The sequence below is a fragment of the Saimiri boliviensis genome, chromosome 8 (genome assembly GCF_048565385.1).
Source record: "Saimiri boliviensis isolate mSaiBol1 chromosome 8, mSaiBol1.pri, whole genome shotgun sequence".
NCBI lineage: Eukaryota > Metazoa > Chordata > Mammalia > Primates > Cebidae > Saimiri > Saimiri boliviensis.
This window is the reverse complement of record NC_133456.1, coordinates 83,081,524-83,099,454: the sequence shown is the minus strand read 5'-3', so window position 1 is coordinate 83,099,454 and position 17,931 is coordinate 83,081,524.

The window sequence follows — 17,931 nt, the reverse complement described above, 5'->3', positions numbered from 1 at the left end:
AAGTGAGAGCTCTGCCCCATGTTGTCACTCAGAGATCCAGGCTCCTTCCATTGTATAGCTTGGGTGCCTGTTAGGGCACTGAACCTTTTCGCTGGATTCAGGTAACTGGTTGGCAGGTGAGGAAAAAGAGATTATGAAGAAGCTCATGGAAGTCCTTAGGGCAAGCCTGCAAGGGTGTGTCCATTGACAAGAACTCGTCACATAGCCCCAGTAGATGCAAGAGCTCTTCGAAAGTCAGTCTACTAGTACCCCAACAAGAAAAAGAGACACAGATATTGGTGTATAAGAGCATTCTCTGAATATCCCCTCCTTCCTCCATGCTGTGGATGCTATGAACACAGCGGTGCACCGCACAATTTTCCCTTTAATGAAGCACTTCTTGCCCCAGCTGCAGGAAGGGCTCTCTGTTGACAGCTTTCAACTGTCAGCTCCTTCAGGAATCATCTTAGCTGCAAAGAGCTACCTTGCCTAAGGCCACATCATCCTTCCTGGCATGGCCCTCATCCAATTACTGACCAAGGTGAGAGTATAAATTTCTAGTCATTTTGACCCAAAACAGGACAGGTGTGATATGGAGTATTTCAGTTCCAGGCCCTTGCGGGATTGGCTAATTCTGTTGTTGAGTTTCCTTTGCAGCTGGACTTTCGCCTCTGCCTAATCTGGCTTTTCCCTCCTCTCCAAAGATATTCCCAAGAGCACCACTTAAGAAGTATTCTGCAGGCCAGATGTGGCGGCTCTTGCCAGCACTTTGGAAGGCCGCGGCAGGAGGATCGCCTGAGCCCAGAAGTTCAAGACCAGCCTGGGCAACATAGTGAGGCCTTGTTTCTACAAATAATAATAATAATAATAATTATTATTATTATTATTATTTTAAAAGAAATTTTAAAAAGAGAAACATCCTGTGCACTAAATCCCAATCTCAGAGTCCATTTCCTTGGAGAACCTAAACTGTAACAATGGGTAAATACTATCAACTCTATCAGAGTTCTTTTCTATTATCATTCTTTGATGTGACCCAGCACCTGTAATGATGCCTGACACACAGTATGTACTTGCTAAAATACATTTTAAGCCCAGCCATGATGGCTTGTGCCTGTAATCCTAGCACTTTGGGAAGCTGAGGTGGGAGGATCACTTGAGCTTAAGAGTTTAAGGACAACTTGGGCAAGAGAGACCTCATCTCTTTAAAAATAAAATAAAAAATAGGCCAGGCATGGTGACTCACACTTGTAATCCCAGAACTTTGGGAGGCCGAGGTGGGTCATGAGGTCAGGAGTTTGAGACCAGCCTGGCCAATATAGTGAAACCCCGTCTCTACTAAAAATACAAAAATTCACTGGGCGTGGTGGCATGCGCCAGTAGTCCCAGCTACTCAGGAGGCTGAGGCAGAAGAATTACTTGAACCCAGGAGACAGAGGTTGCAGTGAGCCCAGATCGTGCCACTGCACTCCAGTCTGGGTGACAGATCAAGACTTCATCTCAAAAACTAAAATAAAATTTAAGAAGTTAAATTAAATACATTTTAAGATGAATGTCCTTTGAATTGTGTTTATATACTTGTCATTCTCCTTTGCCTTCATCTCCTCAAGGACAAAGCCTATGAAGTCATCTTCCCTGTCACTAGCTTCTAGCTCAGTGCCTGACAATACTCAAAAAAGAAGGATAATTTTTTTTCAGTGGCAGCAAATACATAAATCATGTAAATGGAGAATGGAGGGAAAGATCTTCCTAGATCAGCGGCCAGCCTCTAGGGAGGAAAGAAAGACTCAGGTGGAAAGCTGGTGGTGGGGGGTGTAGGCGACTGGAGACTGTCTTGAGCTGATATTTGCTAGAGAGTGTTCTTTTTTCTTAGCATCTTTTTATTTGGGATGGATGATGGAAGGGATTGGGTGTAAGGCCAACTCAAGCCACCCCTGGCTGCACCACCACCCCAGCTGAAAGCATTCCACTGAGCAAGAGAAGGTTAGAAGCCTGCATGGGGGTGGGAGGAGGCATTAATCTCCTCACACTCATTTCTTCAGCATATCAGAATGAAATGTTGATTGACTCTAGCGGAAGTAAGAGAAGTGACAGCTCTGCTCCATGTTGTCACTCAGAGATCCAGGCTCCTTCCACTGTACTAAAGGCAGAGCCTGGCAGGAGGGGCTGAGGATGGGACTCGGTGAAGAGAAGGAGGTCCAGGGGCCAAGGACTTGTTCCTAAAGATGTTTACGGTGAAACTGAGGAGACAACAGAAATGCATGATGAGAAATTAAGCACCACTGGGGCTGTAAGTGAGATAAAACAGATGGAGTTGCTACAGGTGCTGTTATAGGCAGCCTCAGAGGCCTCAGAGGCCAAGGAGCTCAGCAGAAGGCTCTGTTCCTAATTGAAGCAATTTGTTATTCATTCGGTTTTCAGCGCCGTAGACACACTAATAGAGATGAGTGTCAAGAGAAAAAAGGGGATAAGCAAAGGCTTTAGATGGAGTTAAAATAAATGGAATAAGTGATTGATGAGAGGAAGACTGGGAAACTGACATATGAAAAAGTAGATGAATGAGAAATTCTAGAAAGTGGGAGAGAGAGAGAGGGAGCGCAGGAGAGACCTTTTAGCAGGACTCAGGTTGGATCTTCACCATCCTTTCAGAGCAGCCCTGGGGTCCTCACATACATTCCCCAGCAGTGTTTGGAGTTCCAGAGGTGAATGTACGGTCTCATGCCATTTCTCTAGCTCCAGGAGCTCTCTCGCTCCTCCCAACAGCCCCGGGGGCAGGGGAGTGACCCGCACAGCCCTTCAGCACCTGCTGTCTGCTTTCAGAGGGGCCCCACGGAGTGCCGGGGCCACTTAGAGATGACTTCCCTCCTCTCTTCTCCTTGATTCTTCATTTCTGCTTCTTCCCTCCACTTTTCCTGCCCACCCTACCCCACCCTGAAATTCTGATATGCCCACTGGGGAATCAAGGGACTGTGGTTCATCATTTTAATAATTTTAATGATTGGAAACAGATCTTCCAGACCCTAACCCCCAAGCCCCCAGAGGTAAAAATTAAATGGTGGAATTGTAAGGCAAAGTGTATAAGAAAGTTAGAAAAAAAAGAAGTTCTATAAAGATAAAGATCAATAAAATGAGACCCATTAATGGGGTCAGAATTTTGTTCCCTGGTTGCTGTCAAAATCGTAGCACACTTAAATGAGAAGAGTTAAATTAAATAGGCCTGTGTTCATTTCTTCAGATAGAAATGAGCACAAAGGCCTAAAACAAATTGACCAGAGACCCTGAGTAATGTTAAAACTTAATTGAATGAGGGCTCGGTAAGTACGTTTTCTGGTAGGATGCAAAGAGGACTGGAGTTAGGTCAGGAGCCCCATTCCACCGAGCAGGGGTCATCTTGAACAGCCCATTCCCCTCCCCAGCTACAACTTCTCAGCCTTCCAAAGGAAAGGATTGGTTAACAACTAATTTTTAGAGTTCTTCCAGTCTTGCTATTCTAGTTCGGAATGAAGAAAGGGGATAAAAAACGATTCCAGTCCCCAGTGGGAATCAGCATGAGTATCCTTGTGCCAAGGTTGCCAATCCATCAGCATAAGGGCTCCACCCCGGCCAGGACTGGGGACACCCAGAGCTGGATCAACCAAAGTGAGGTGCAGAGATAGAGCTATACATACGTGGCCAGGCACGGTGGCTCATGCCTGGAATCCCAGCACTTTGGGAGGCCGAGGCGGGTGCATCATTTCAGGCCAGGAGTTTGCAACCAGCCTGGCCGACAAAACCCCATCTACAAAATGATGAAACCCCATCTCTACAAAAAATACAACAATTAGCCAGGTGTGGTGGTGTGCACCTGTAGCCCCAGCTGCTCAGGAGGCTTAGGCAGGAAAATAACTTGAGCCTCGGGGGCAGAGGCTGCAGTCAGCCAAGATTGTGCCACTGCACTCCAGCCTGGGTGAGAGAGCGAGACTCTGTCCCCCACCCCCCAAAAAAGAAATATGCATAGAGCAGAGTGGGGGTCTGTTCAGGCAGAGAACTCACAGTTTCGCACTAGAATCTTTCCTTTGGACAGGAAGCAGGAATTAGGTCCACAGAGCTAGGGTCCCCATGATTTCCAGTTTCAACACCTCTCTCTTGAGAGTGTAGTTCTATTTTCAGTATCAATACATACTTACTTACAAAAAGCTACATGAAGCTCTAACACTCAAATAAATTCGTATTACAATGGCATTTAATCTGAAAAATAGTAGTGTATGTATAGCTAAGAAATATTTATTCAAACTTCAAGCGATGTACATAGATCCAGGAAGTCTGAGTTCCCATGATTTCCCCAGTCCCCCCGGGTTCTTGGCCTTGGTCTGGGAGCCAAAGGTCTGGAGCAGTGGTTCTCAAAGTGTGAACCTGGGGCCAGCAGCGCCGCCTTCACCTAAGAGGTTACTAGGTTCTTGGGACCCATTCCAGAGCTACTGGACCACAAACTCTGGGGATGAGACCAAAACTATGAGTTATTTGGGGTAGGATTAAAGACAATCAGCATGGGATGGTGAAGCTCCTGAGGGTTAGGAGGGACAAAGTGTGGGATAGGTGGTCTTGGGTATCCCGATAGGGCTGTAGCTGTGGGAGAGAGCCAATGTGTAGATGCCCTGTGTTTGGTAGGGGGGCGCAGTCAACTTCAGGAACCTGGAAAAAGGAAGGGAGGGAATTACTTCCCTACCCCCCACTTCCTCCTGCCATTGACTTCCTGCTGGTCCCATCTAATGGCTTCTGTGTTCTTTTCCATACCAGTTCGTTAACTCTCCAATTCTCTGACACCAACTGGGTGGGTGCCCAATAGTTCAATTCAATTCTTTTTTTTGTTTCATTTTTTGAGACAGAGTCTCACTTTGTGACCCAGGCTGGAGTACAGTGGTGCAATCTCCGCTTACTGCAACCTCCGCCTCCTGGGTTCAAGCAATTCTCCTGCCTCAGCCTCCTGAGTGGCTGGGACTGTAGGTGCATGCCAATACAGCCAGATAATTTTTGTATTTTTAGTAGAGATGGGGTTTCAGCTTGTTGGCCAGGCTGGTCTTCAACTCCTGACCTTAGGTAATCTGCCTGCCTCGGCCTCCCAAAGTGCTGGGATTACAGATGTGAACCACCGTGCCCAGTCATAGTTTAATTCAATTCTGACAGTAGCCCCAGAATTATCACAGACCCCACAGGTTAAGGGGTCCATCTCATAAGAGGGCTCTCACTTCAGATGCGTTCCAGGCTCCCAGGCTACCCACACTTCTGACCTCCTTGACTACAAATTCAGGGATTTCCCACTTAGATTCAATTATTTGCTAGAATGACTGACAGAACTCAGGAAGATACTTTCCTTATGTTTCCCTGCTTCTCAGGAAGGACAGACGACAGGGAGAGACGAATGGTGGGTGGGGGGAATGTCCTGAGCAGTGTGCTGGTGGAGGGAGGGGTGTGGCCCAGAGCTCCAGTGCCCTTTCTGGGCACATCGCCTTCCCATCAGTGTGTTCACCAACTCGGAAGTTCCCTACACCTCTGTTACAGAGTTTTATAACCCAATCTCTAGCCCTGCTCCGCTCCCCAAAGGTCAGGGGATGGGGCTGAAGGTCCCGCCCTCTAATTACATGTTTGATCTTTTCTGGTGACTAGTCCCTGTCCTAAGGTCATCTCGGGGCCCCACCTCCAATCATCTCATTAGCATGAACTCGGGAATGGTTGAAAGGGGCTGTGTTGAACAAGAGACACTCCTGTCACGGAGGAAGTGCTGAGGGTTTTTGGAGCTCTGTGCCAGGAACTGAGGACAAAGACCCAATATAGTTTTTATTGTACCACATGGCTCAACCCAATGGAACTCGAAGGCAAGTCAGCCAGGCTGACAGAGTCCAAGGAATGGCCGCCCAGAGCCCAGGGCTGGATGGAGAAGGGTGGAGAAGGGTGGAGAGGGGTCTGGGGGGGACTGGAGGACACCTAGCTCACCCTGGTCGCACACACCTGCTGTCCAGGGGTTTCCAGCACCTCATCTTCCCACAGGCCCAGGAGGGAGCAGGAAATTCACTGCAGCCCAGCCGGGCAAGAATTCAGAGGGCAGTGGCACTCTGGCCCCAGTCAGGCTCCACCAGGGATGCAGCTAGCTGGGGACTCTTGTCTGCTGCTCCCCATCCCATTCTGGCTGAGGGATGAATGAGGAGCCAGAACTATTTCCTTAGCCAAATGCCCATGACCTCTCTCTCCACTGCGTCTCGCTGCCAGCCCTGCAGCCACGTCTCTGGTTTCTGACTGGGCAGCTGCTGTAGCTTCCTAACTGGTCCTCCTGGGTCCAGCCTCTCTCCAGCCAGCAATGGCACCACACAGCCTCCTAACAACACAGCTCCCAGACTGCCATCCAAGGCTCCCCCTGTGTCACCTCATTTCTCAGTGTATTCGTTTTCTTAAGCTCCAGACAAACCAGACTCCTGCCAGTCACAGGTGCAGCCTGGGCTTCCTGGCCCTCAAGGTCCCATGCCTGCTGTCCTTGCCTTATCCTGTGTCTACCTGCCAGAGTCAAGCTTCTCCTCCTCTGCCAGCTCCTCCACGGCACCTGTCTACACCCTCAATCTCAGCTCTTTGAAGGCCCTCAACCTTCCATCTGCATAACTCCAGCAGTGATCTTGATCTATAAGTTTTTTCATTCATGTGTTTTCCCAACACATATTGATGGGATTCTTCCTATGCTAGGCGCTGTGCCACACACTCAACAGATAGTGGTGAAGGAAATGGACCCTTGGCCTTTCCTCATGGAGCTTACATCAGCCTAGCTGGGGAGACATGCATCATGCAGGTGACATGACAGAATCATACAGGTGACTGTCAAATGCAAGAGGGACAGTGGTGCCAAGGAGTTGGTCATGGGGCCAGCTGAACTGGGGATTTGCTTGAGTCATGGAAGGCTGGGAAAACTTTTCCAAGGAGATCACACTGAGCTGAAAGCTAGGGGAAGAGTAGGGAGAGCTAATTAGGTGAAAAGATGAGGGAAGGTAATCCAGACAGAGGAGACAGTGTGTGCAGAAGCCTCGTGTCATATCTGCTATGCTCCTGACTTTCCCCCGAACTATAAATGGTGGCCTTTTTGTGGCCACATCTTCTTCTGGATATGTCTAATCTCAGCCCAGCACCTGGTTCTTATAGGCACTCAATAACTCTTTAAGTTGAACTAAATTGATTGTACTGAATTGCTGTAAACCCCAGAACGAACACCTTCATCTACCCTCCTGAGTTTGAGCCCAGGGCCCAGGGCAGTTTCAGTGACTGCTGCTGTCTGAGCCATGTTCAACTTTCAAGTGGTGCCTGCAGGCCGAGCCCCTCTGAGCCAGCAGCGGGGACTGTCTGTAGGCTGCTAGCACTATTTGCCATAGGGGGCCGCAGGTGGGGCCAGAAGCAGTAGCCAGAGTGACCAGACTATTTAGATGCTGCCCTTGCAAACAGTGACCGGAGGATGCCATCTGGAGGGAAAACTTTGCTTACCCAAGTATCAGCTTCTGCTTTGAGCAGATCTTCTGACCCCTGACAGGCACGTTCCTCACCCCAGACCCTGGGGTCAGACCGAGAGCGCCAGACTCCCCAGGGAGGCACTTGAGATGGGCTGGCATTGCTGCAGATCAGAGCCATCATGGCAACAGTCATTTGAACCTGCGAGCTGACAAGGCCACTGTCTGCGAAGAGGCCTGATCGAGCCAATCTGTCACGTGAGGCCGCAAGGACCAGTGCTTCCTGCAACTCGTTTGAATGTGGGAGGGGGAAGTTGGGGCTGGGTCTTCCTGTTCTGGCCCTCTGGGGAGCCACCAGGCACAGCTGTCCTTAAAGCCTGTGGTGCCTGGGTCAGATTGGGGCTGAGCAGGGCCCCTCGAGGACATTGGAGGGCCTGAGAGGCGCCTGATGTCCCAGCACCCAGTAACCCAGGCCTGTCACTGAGACAAGGGGGCACATACTTGAACTCATCAGGATGTAACAGATGGCCTGCACTCCCCAATCCAGGGCCACCCCACGCCTTCCAGCCTCCTCCTATTCCCTCTTAGAGAGGCCCGTGGTCAGCTTGGCATTTTAGGAGTTGAGCACCTTCGCACACAAACCCCCTTCAAGCTCCTACAGTCCAGCCCCACTGGGCCATATCCTACCCAGCATGTTCCTACCTCATTGCTCTTGCCACCTGCAGTCTTTCCATTCCATCCCAGCCGATTCCAGCTCTGCCCAGCCCACATTCCTTCCACCTTCTCCACACGACCTTCTGAGACCTCTGCAGTTAGAATCAATGCGTCCCCCTTCTTTGAGTGGCACCTCTGCTCCCTAGATTGTCTCATGGCTACTGGTGCCCTTGTCTGATCAGCCCCTTTGGCCTTACCTCTGAGAACAAGAAGCCTGTCCCCAACACCCATCCCCACTCTCCCCTCCACCTCCCACTCACCCAGCACCCTGCACCAGCGTAGTCGCCCTGCCCATACTGAACACCAGTGGACTTTGGGGTAACCACCTGGGGCTCAGTCCAGGGACTCCAGCTGGCCCAGTGAGGTGATCAGCATTCAGGACAGTCTGGCACAGGACAGTTACAGAAGTGCTGTCCCTGTAGTCTCAAAGCCCTTTTCATCTCCCAGAAGAGGTAGAGATCTTGCGCAGAGAAGAGCAGAGCTGAGATGACGCACAGTGTTTTCTGGGCTGTCAGCCCCCCACCGGCGGTCATTATTCATCCCTAGAAAGGCTGTGCTTAGGTCATAATTCAGGAGAAAATGTACAACCCAGACCAAGGCTGGCTCTTGGCAGAGGCAGCAGCCAGAGGAGCCAAGCACATTTGTCAAGAGGGGGAGCAGCATAGAAAGCCTTGTGCCGCCGCTCTTCCCTGCGGGCAGTGGCTCTAAGATCCCCTTCAGCTTCTCTTGCCTATGGCTTGCTTGGGACTGGCCCCATTCTGGGCAGATGCAGGGCCTCAGCCACCCTACTGAGGTCTGAGGGGGAGAGGAGAGCAGCCCGCCTGGACCACGGGTGGCCCACAGGAGGGTGGGCAGGACTGGCCTTTGACCCACACCTCCTTTAAGGGGCAGGGCGCTTTTTCCTTCCGACTCATAAAGCTACTCTTTTCCCCTCCACTGCCAGGGCATCTGAGTGATGTGGGCACCACAATGGTAGCAGCTGCTACTCCCATGCCTGCCATGCCCAGTAGTAACTGTTCTAAGCTTAAAACTCACACAATATTGTGAAACGGTTTCTAGTTTCATCCCCGCTTGATAATCTGAGGTGCCGAGAGGTTACGTAAGTCATCTAAGATCACACATAGTAAGTGGGATTTAAATCCAGGACCATCTGTTCTAAAGGTGGTACAGTTATTTCTTCCGCTGTTTCTGTGTGATATTCAAAATTGCACTGCCGTCAGCTGAGAAAACGCACGTGCACCCTCGGCCGCGTCACCTCGCCGTCCTGGGCCTGCTGCCTTGTTGGTAGAAAGGAGATGATCTTGGGAAATAATTGCAGTGAGAATTCCTTTCATTAAGGGCATTTTGCAAAGTGCTTGGAGGCCCTGGAGGACAGAGAGCCAGAAAACATCTTCACAGAAGCAGTGCGGGCGCAGACAGGGTCGAGACACATAGGTGACATCTTCCCAAGGCCAGGTCGACACAGTGAGATTAAATGGTGGCGCCACTGCCCAAGCCGGCCTTGGCGCGGTCACTGGGACCGATGAGGCCGTGTCTTGTTCCACCTGATGACATCACCTCTGGCAATGGGTCTTCCTGCTTCTTTCCCGGGACTCTGTGTTCCATTCCTTAACAGAAACCAAACTAGGCAATAACATAAGGAAGTCCACGTGTCATTAACATTCTGAGGAGATGGAGTCACTCTTGTGAATGAAACACCCAGTCCCAGGTGGATTTTACCTGACATCTCACTGACTATTTCACTCAGCTTTTTACCACCAGTGTTGGCGGCTGGCTCTTTTTCCCAATGCTCCCGTCCCAGGCCTTTAATTCCTTCTGGATTGCTGGGTGAGGAATTCCAGGTGGACCAGCCACAGGCAAAGATTCATTCTGGAAAGCTCTGACCTGGTCCTTTACCGTCATCTTGCCTGCAAGACTCAGACTGGCCTTGGGTTTGGCCATGTTTCCTTCTCCTGGAAGGACAAACAGGCACTGTTTTGTGACTGGCTCACAGCTTTTCTAGGTGACTGGTTCTAACGACAAAGACTGACTCTTGGGCAGTTTAGAGCATCTGATTTATGGGAGACTTGGGTTGGAAGCAGCTCTCCACACAATCTGTAGTTTGACCCCTGTTGATGTTTAAACCTTTTCTATTATATTCCCAGTTTTGTGTTTTCATAGCCAGACCCTAATTGCTCTAGCAGAAGCTCCCTACCATGGAAAACAGAAGGGAGCTAGGAGCACCTGCTTAGCTAATCCTGCCAGAGGTGCAAACATCCCCTCAGCCATCAGCTCCGAAGGGGTCCTTGAAGATGACCTGGCCCCACGGCCTGATCTTACAGAGATGGAAGCCACTTCTCTAGAAACAAGTCATCAGCGGCAGGCCTTTCTCTAATCACACTGACAAGTGACATTGGTTGGGTCCCTGAGTACATTCCAGGAACTTTGATGCCGCTTTATGCTACATGATCTCATGTAATTCATGCTGCTGTTGGCCACTTGTAAGATGGTTATTATTCACGTAACAGATGAAGTGACCAAAGTTCACAGAAATGAAATAATTCGTCCAAAGTCACAGCAGCTCATTAATGGCAGAGCTGGGCCTTGAATCCAGGCCTGAATGAATTCATGTTCTCGGCTACTCTTCTCATCTAAGCGTGGTGCCTGGCTTCACAGAAGATACGCGGGTTGAATTTTCTTCTGTGGAGGAAATTTATTGGGACTTACTAGGAATTCAAAGATTCATAATATTCTTTGAGTCTGTGTAAAAATCTGAAGTTGGGGCTGGGCATGGTGGCTCATGCCTGTAATCAAGCATTTTGGGAGGCTGAGGCGGGCAGATCACCTGAGTTCAGGAGTTCAAGACCAGCCTGGCCATCATGGTGAAAACCAGTCTCTACTAAAAATACAAAAAAAAAAAAAAAAAAGAAAAAAGAATTAGCTGGGTTGTGGTGGCACATGCCTGTAGTCCCAGCTACTGGGGAGGCTGAGGCAGGAGAATTGCTTGAACGCGGGAGACAGAGATTGCAGTGAGCCGAGATTGCATCACTGCACTCCAGCCTGGCAACAGAGTGAGACTCAGTCTCCAAAAAAAAAAAAGAAAAAAAAAATCTGAAGTTGGGTCTATGCAAATAAGAAAATTTTGGGGAAATACACAAGGAAATTATAGGAATCTGGTTTAGCTGCTTGTCTGCAAGTCCAGCCAGTTCCTCCCAAACTGGTCTGCATGTGTAGTCTTAGGGCCTGGAGGGTACCTGTTATTCTCGTCAGGAGGGTAATTTGCTTCATTTCCTGACTTATATGATCTCCAGGTGAGATCACGAGAAGCTAGAGATGCCTAGTATTTAGTTTATAAGCACAGAGCTCCAAAGAAGATGTTTTAAAAATTGCAGCGGAAATTGCAGTTTGCTGGAAAAGAAGTTAACATGATCTTATTTAAAACAATGAAAATAACTTTTTAGCAATTAATTTTCCCTAAGGTGAAAACTTCTGTTAAGCCAAACCTATGATTTGAGATTTAGCTGTGAGAATTGCTCTATTACGGAGAGACAGCCTTTGGGTACTTAAATTTTTCAGTGCTGACTTAATTAAGGTTTTAGAGCATCCCAAGGGACTCGTCAAAGCTCCTATGTCTCACGTTCCCTCCCAGCAAAAGCAAGAGGGGAAACTGGCTGAAGTTTCACTATTTCCACTCGGTTTCTCCAGCAAAACCTGGCGGTTGGAAGGTAAGATTTCTTATTAGTCTGGAGGCCATTGGGCTAAATAATTTTCCTGAAGTCAGATTGAACTTTGTGGTTGACTCTTCTGTTACACGACTGAAACCACGTTTGCAAAAATTATAACAGAGACAATTATTACAGTGAAAGAGATAAGACCTTACCAACTCCATCTTGCTTCTAACCTCCAGGTTGTCCTTGTTCATTCCGGAGCATAGGCTGAACTAACTTTGGGAGAATCTTAGTTTATGGTTTAGCTTTGAAACAAAGATGGTAACAGCCCTTTCCCAAAACAAACCCTCTTCCTGCCTGGGGACTAGACTGCCTTTGCAGGGCTAACAAATTAGCCACAAGATTAGAAATTATGGTTTAGGGTTGGGTGCGGTGGCTCACACCTGTAATCCTAGCACTTTGGGAGGCTGAGGCTGGTGGATCACCTGAGGTCAGGAGTTCAAGACCAGCCTGGTCAACAATGGTGAAACCCCACCTCCACTAAAGCTGCAAAAATTTGCCTGGTGTGGCGAAACACAGCTATGGTCCCAGCTACTTGGGAGGCTGAGGCAGGAGAATCACTTGAACCTGGGAGTGGAGGTTGCAGTGAGCTGAGATCACACCACTGCACTTCAGCCTGGGTGACAGAGCGAGACTCCGTGTCAAAAGAAAAAGCAAAATTATGGTTTAAGAGTCCTGCAGCTAGAGGCTACAAGATTCTAAACCTCCCCAAATTTCTCTTGGGGATAACATCACTATTGTAAAACCTAAGATCAATGATTGAGATATTTTGCAGACCCTGCACTCAGTGGATCAGCTGTCACCACCGAGACTGATAAACTGGCTCATCTAGTCCCGTGTCCCCCACCCAGCAACTGACTCAGTGCAAGAGAATAGCTTCAACAACCTATGATTTCATCTCCAATCCAACTGATCAGAACTGCCAACTCACTGGCCTTCCCCTACCCACCAAATTATCCTTAGAAACTCTGATTTCCAAATACTTGGAAGACTGATTTGAGTAATCATAAAACTCCAGTCTTCCACACGGCCGGCTCTGTGTGAATTACTCTTTCTCTACTGCAATCTTCCTGTCTTGATAAATCAGCTCTGTCTAGGCTGCAGGCAAGATGAACCCCCTAGATGGTTACACTCTGATGGGGCTACCTTTGAGAAGAAAGCATCTCCAGAACGCAGGAAACAGAATCTTTCTTTAGCCTCTCCAGCTGTCTTGGAGGGAGACTTCTACCAAAGTTCCATGTCACTTTGCACACAGCGCTGGGCTTGGGTCAGAGTGGCTCTAACCATGGGTTCAGGCCAAGCGGGGGCCTTCTATTAACACCACTCTGGCAATTTGGAAACAGATTCAACAGGTTGGTGCATGTGATGAATAGCCATGGATATATATTCATGGATATTTATATCTGCATCACTTAACAAAGGGGATATGTTCTGAGAAATGCATTGTTAAGCAAGTTTGTCATTGTGCAAACATCACTGAGTATACGTACACAAATCAATGTGGTATAGCCTCCTAGACACCTGGACGTCTGGTTTAGACTTGTTCCTGCACCACACACCTGTGCAGCATGTCACTGTACTGAATACCACATGCAATTGTAACGCGATGGTAAGTATTAGCATATCTAAACATGCCTAAAAATAGAAAAGGCACAGTGAAAATAAGGATGATGATTTCATAGGACTCCTGCCATCTACACAGTCTGCTCTTGACTGAAATGTACTCATAGTTGTGTGGCGCTTGATTTCCATCAACTTTTGGACTCCACCCCTGTGTATTTGTTGGGTAACTGTAGAAGAGTGAAATGGCATTTTGCTTTGGTCATTTTGATATGTGTGAATTTGCCATCTCAAAAGACTGCATTAGTTCAAACTCCCAGTAACCGTCTCTGCCTCTGACGTCTGCTTCCCCCAGCCACTGTCAATGCAAAGTGAGACTTTTCCATCTTTGCCAATCAGAAAGATGAAAAATGGTGTTGGCTTGTTTAGTTTGTATTTCTTTAGTTAGGAGTGAGCTTGAGCGTCTTTTCATGTATTTATTGGTCATTTGTTTGGCCTTCTATTATGTCCTTCGCCCATGTTTTCATCCATTCTTACTGAATTGTAAGAACCACTGACCTATTCATTTGATGCGCTAAAATTTGATGTGTTAATGTCAACACCCTCCTCCCAGCTCCTCTCTTCACAGCCCCAGTGATGTCTGTGGGCCTGAAATTAAAATAGACAGTGGAGCTCTTTAGGGTCCCTTACTCACACATTGCCTTTGAGGCTTGAAATTCTATGACCCAGAGCATTCAGCATTCCTGACCATCTCCAGTTCTGAAGGAAACAGATCAACAGGAGATTCTGCTTGTTTTTCAGTGCCTCAGCCTGACCAACAGGATGGTGACAAGGACAGGGGTGTGTCCTGTTGTCCTGATTCAGCCTCAGCCTTAGGCAGGCCTTGTGTGTCCCTTGATTTGGGGGTTGGAGCTTTCTCAGTAATCCTGCCCCTTGTCCCTGTGGCAGCCAAACTGCTATGTATTTTAGGCTGTTCTTGTGCCCAAAAGAGTTTTCTACCCCTTCCCCACCACCCACCCAACAGAAGACCTCTAGTCAGCTGGAATCCAGGGTGGTCTCTGCTCCTCCTCAGAGGCTGAAATTTTTATCTTGACTCCTTCTCCCACTTACAGCAAGTCCTCTTGGGACAGCAGAGTTTGCCCTTTCCCTAGTGGCTTAAGGTCTCAGGGGAGAAGGTTCTGGACAGGGATTTATGCTTTTTCCGCAGCTCAGTGCTCCTATCTGCAGGACTGCACTTCTCAGGGTGGCCTTCCCCTGTTCTCTCCCCTGCCCAATCTTTCTTGAGAGCATGGGGTGGAGGTTTCTGGAGAAGTCCGTATGTGAGAGCCTCTCTTGTGTCTGCAGCCTCAGAGTCTACAACCCCCTAGCCCACACTTCATATTTAGTGATTTCTTTAAAGTTCAGGTAGAACTTTAAAGAATCTTCTGGAGTACAGAGCTGTAGCTACAAAGCAGTTTTAGTTTCTCTGTTAGGGACTGTTTTTCCCAGCCTCCCTTGCAGCTATGTGAAACTTGAGACTAGTTTTCAAGAATGGGATAATAGAACCAGTGTCTTTCACTAACATGTGTTTTTCTGTTTGTTTATTTATTTTGAGATGGAGTCTTGCTCTGTCTCCCAGGCTGGAGTGCAATGGCATGATCTCAGCTCATTGCAACCTCCACCTCTTGGGCTCAAGTGATTCTCCTGCCTCAGCCTCTCAAGCAGCTGGGATTACAGGCACCCCCCATCATGCCCAGCTAATTTTTGTGTTTTTAGTAGAGTTGAGATGTCACCATGTTGGCCATGCTGATCTCAAACTCCTGACCTCGTGATCCACCTACCTTGGCCTTTTGAAGTGCTGGGACCACAGGCATGAGCTGCCATGCCTGGCCAATGTGTTGTTATGATGAAGAAGTGGGCCTTTTCTATTGCCTTTTTTTGTCATTCATCTGCTGAATGAGAGGACTCTGAGGTCCTAGCAGAGGAAAGAATTCAGGACGCACAGAGCTAGATCACAGAAGGCTGCCCAGGAATGTCTGCCTTGGACTCTGCCATGATGGGAAATAAATGCCTATTGTGTCAGGCTGCTGAAATTTTGAAGTTGTTGATCACAGGAGTTAGATTACCCTGACTCACTGAAAGACCAGTTATCAAAAAAACATCAAAGTCTTTGATAAGGTTTGCTGTCTCTGCCAGTCTCGGAGAGATTGGATGCATAGGGGTGTTGGTCATTTGGTTCCAGAAAGGATTAAGTCTTGAGAAGACCCCATGGAATACTTCACAACCATCCTCAGCTAGGGGATATTTGGAGTGTGCCCTTGGGTGATTTAGAGTGTGAAGTGGGGGAGACTTGGGGTGTGAGCAAGAGGATATTGGAGCTGTGAGCTGACCATTTCGTACATTTAGGTTGGGGCATAGGCTGAGGTTTACTTTGCCATATTAAATGCAAATTCTTCCATCTGTCACTTAAGGTTCTTCATAATCTTGCCCCAGCATGCTTTCCTGGACTTCCTGCACTGCTCTTCTGCTTGTCCCCCATGCTCAGGGTACATAGTATCCTATCACCCTCCTTGAAGAGCAGATCAACATTCATTTATTCATTTATTACAGAGGATCACAAAAAGGAATCATTTAAGGCCCTACCCTCAGAAGTTCCAGTGCTTACGTGCAATGACCTTTTCAGAATGTGCCTTGCTGGGAACTCGAAATGCTGATACCAGAGGCCTCCTTCCTTCTCTTTGCTGCTCTGCCTTTCTCTGAGTCAATACCTACTGCACATGCTCTAGGCTGGTTCTGCTGTCAACACAAGAGTCCCTTCCACAGATTTCCTGGCAACAGCCACCTCGGGTATGCCAGAGACAGGCCAAAGTCAGGGGGTTCACTGCCTCCTGAGGCATCTAGCTAAAATGTCCTTCCTTGTATGTTTCTACCTTGGCCCTCTGGGGTCAAGGTACAAATCAGCCTCATTGTCCCCAGGGGAGATCTTTGGATATTGATCGGGTCTTTTATTTAGAAAGACCTCTCACTAAACATCACTATCTTGCTCTGAGACCCTGGTCACCTTGGTTTACTGAACACATTGCAAGGGTCCACCGGGTCACTCTCCCCATTCCTGGCATCGCTCCCTGGCATCCTCACTTGTATCTGTGTGTACTCTGCTGCTCAGGTCACTGACCACATGCCAAATGATGGCAACGCACTGCATTAAAACGCAGTCTGCTTTGATGCGCTACAGCCAGCTCTGTGCAGGAGGAAACTGGGAATGCTGTCCTGGCCGACAGGCTCTTTGTCCGCTCGCTCTGGAAAACTTTAAGGGCAATCTTGCCTACGTTTGGGCATATTCAGAGATGGGTTTGCGAAAGGTTAAACTGAGTTTTTAAGAAGTCATCAATTTGCTTTTCTCCCTGTGGGCATTCTCCAAATGACATCCTTTTTGGAAAAGAAATTTAAATATTTTGAAACTCCATGAAATACACTTTAAAGTTGTAATGGGCAATAAAAACATGGCATCTGTTTAACTGATTGTAATTTCTACTGGAAGGATCTGTGAGCAGCATTTTTAAAAGCTATTGCTTTGCCTTTCGTTTGTCTTTGTGTCCCATTTGAGTAATTTCCTCTCACATCCTTCTGTCGCTGGACCTAGAAACCTGGTAAATAAGCTGGCCCCAGAGAGATCCAGGAGCCAGCAACATCCTGGAAACCTTGGGCCACGAGGTTAAACAAAAAACCGCTCTTTCCAGGAAGGAATGATTGAATCAGAGCAACGACCTTGGCTTTCAATTAGTCCTTGTCCAGCTTTTCCCACTCTTTCCCTCTCTGCTCCCTGCTGACCATGCCCCAGGCTGCGGAGGAGCTGGAACTGCTCCAGGTCTCCTGACTGTGGGATGCGTCCTGCTGTTGGCATGTGCCTCCGGGACTTCATGGGTCTGCAGAGCTGAGCTGAGTCAAGCTTCCTCCCCAGCTCCGAGAAGAATGCCTGTCAGGAAGCTCAAATATTTAGAGAATGTGAAATACTGGATTGTCATGGAAGCATTTTTCACCTCCTCTAGAAAGAGGCTATAGAGTTAGTCGTTGGTCTGTCGGCAAATTATTCTTACTCACTCTAGTGTGTCTTCCTGATTTCGACACAAGAAACTTTTGGTGCTTTTCTCTACCACAAAGAGATTTTGGCTGCAGCAATGCTCTCCACAGGTGCAGTCCAGCGGCTGTTGAAATGTGGGCACAGTTGTTAGTGAAGGGACCTGCCTCTGGATGTTCTTCTGCAATTATGGTGCCAGCAATTATGGTACGGGAAGACATCAAGCAGGATGTTAAAATGTGTTTCTAGATACTGTGCCTGGACTTGAAACCATGATGTTAGCAGCAGGGCAGGAGAAACTCTAGTGCCTTTTTTGCTATTTGGCTCCGACACAAGCAGAGAAAGTTTTCAATAACATTTTACTTTAAATTGCCATCCTTTCCATGGTAAGTGCCAAGTCCTCTCCAGTCAATGCAACAGAGATGTTGCCAAAAGTAAAATTACACGATTTTTGCTT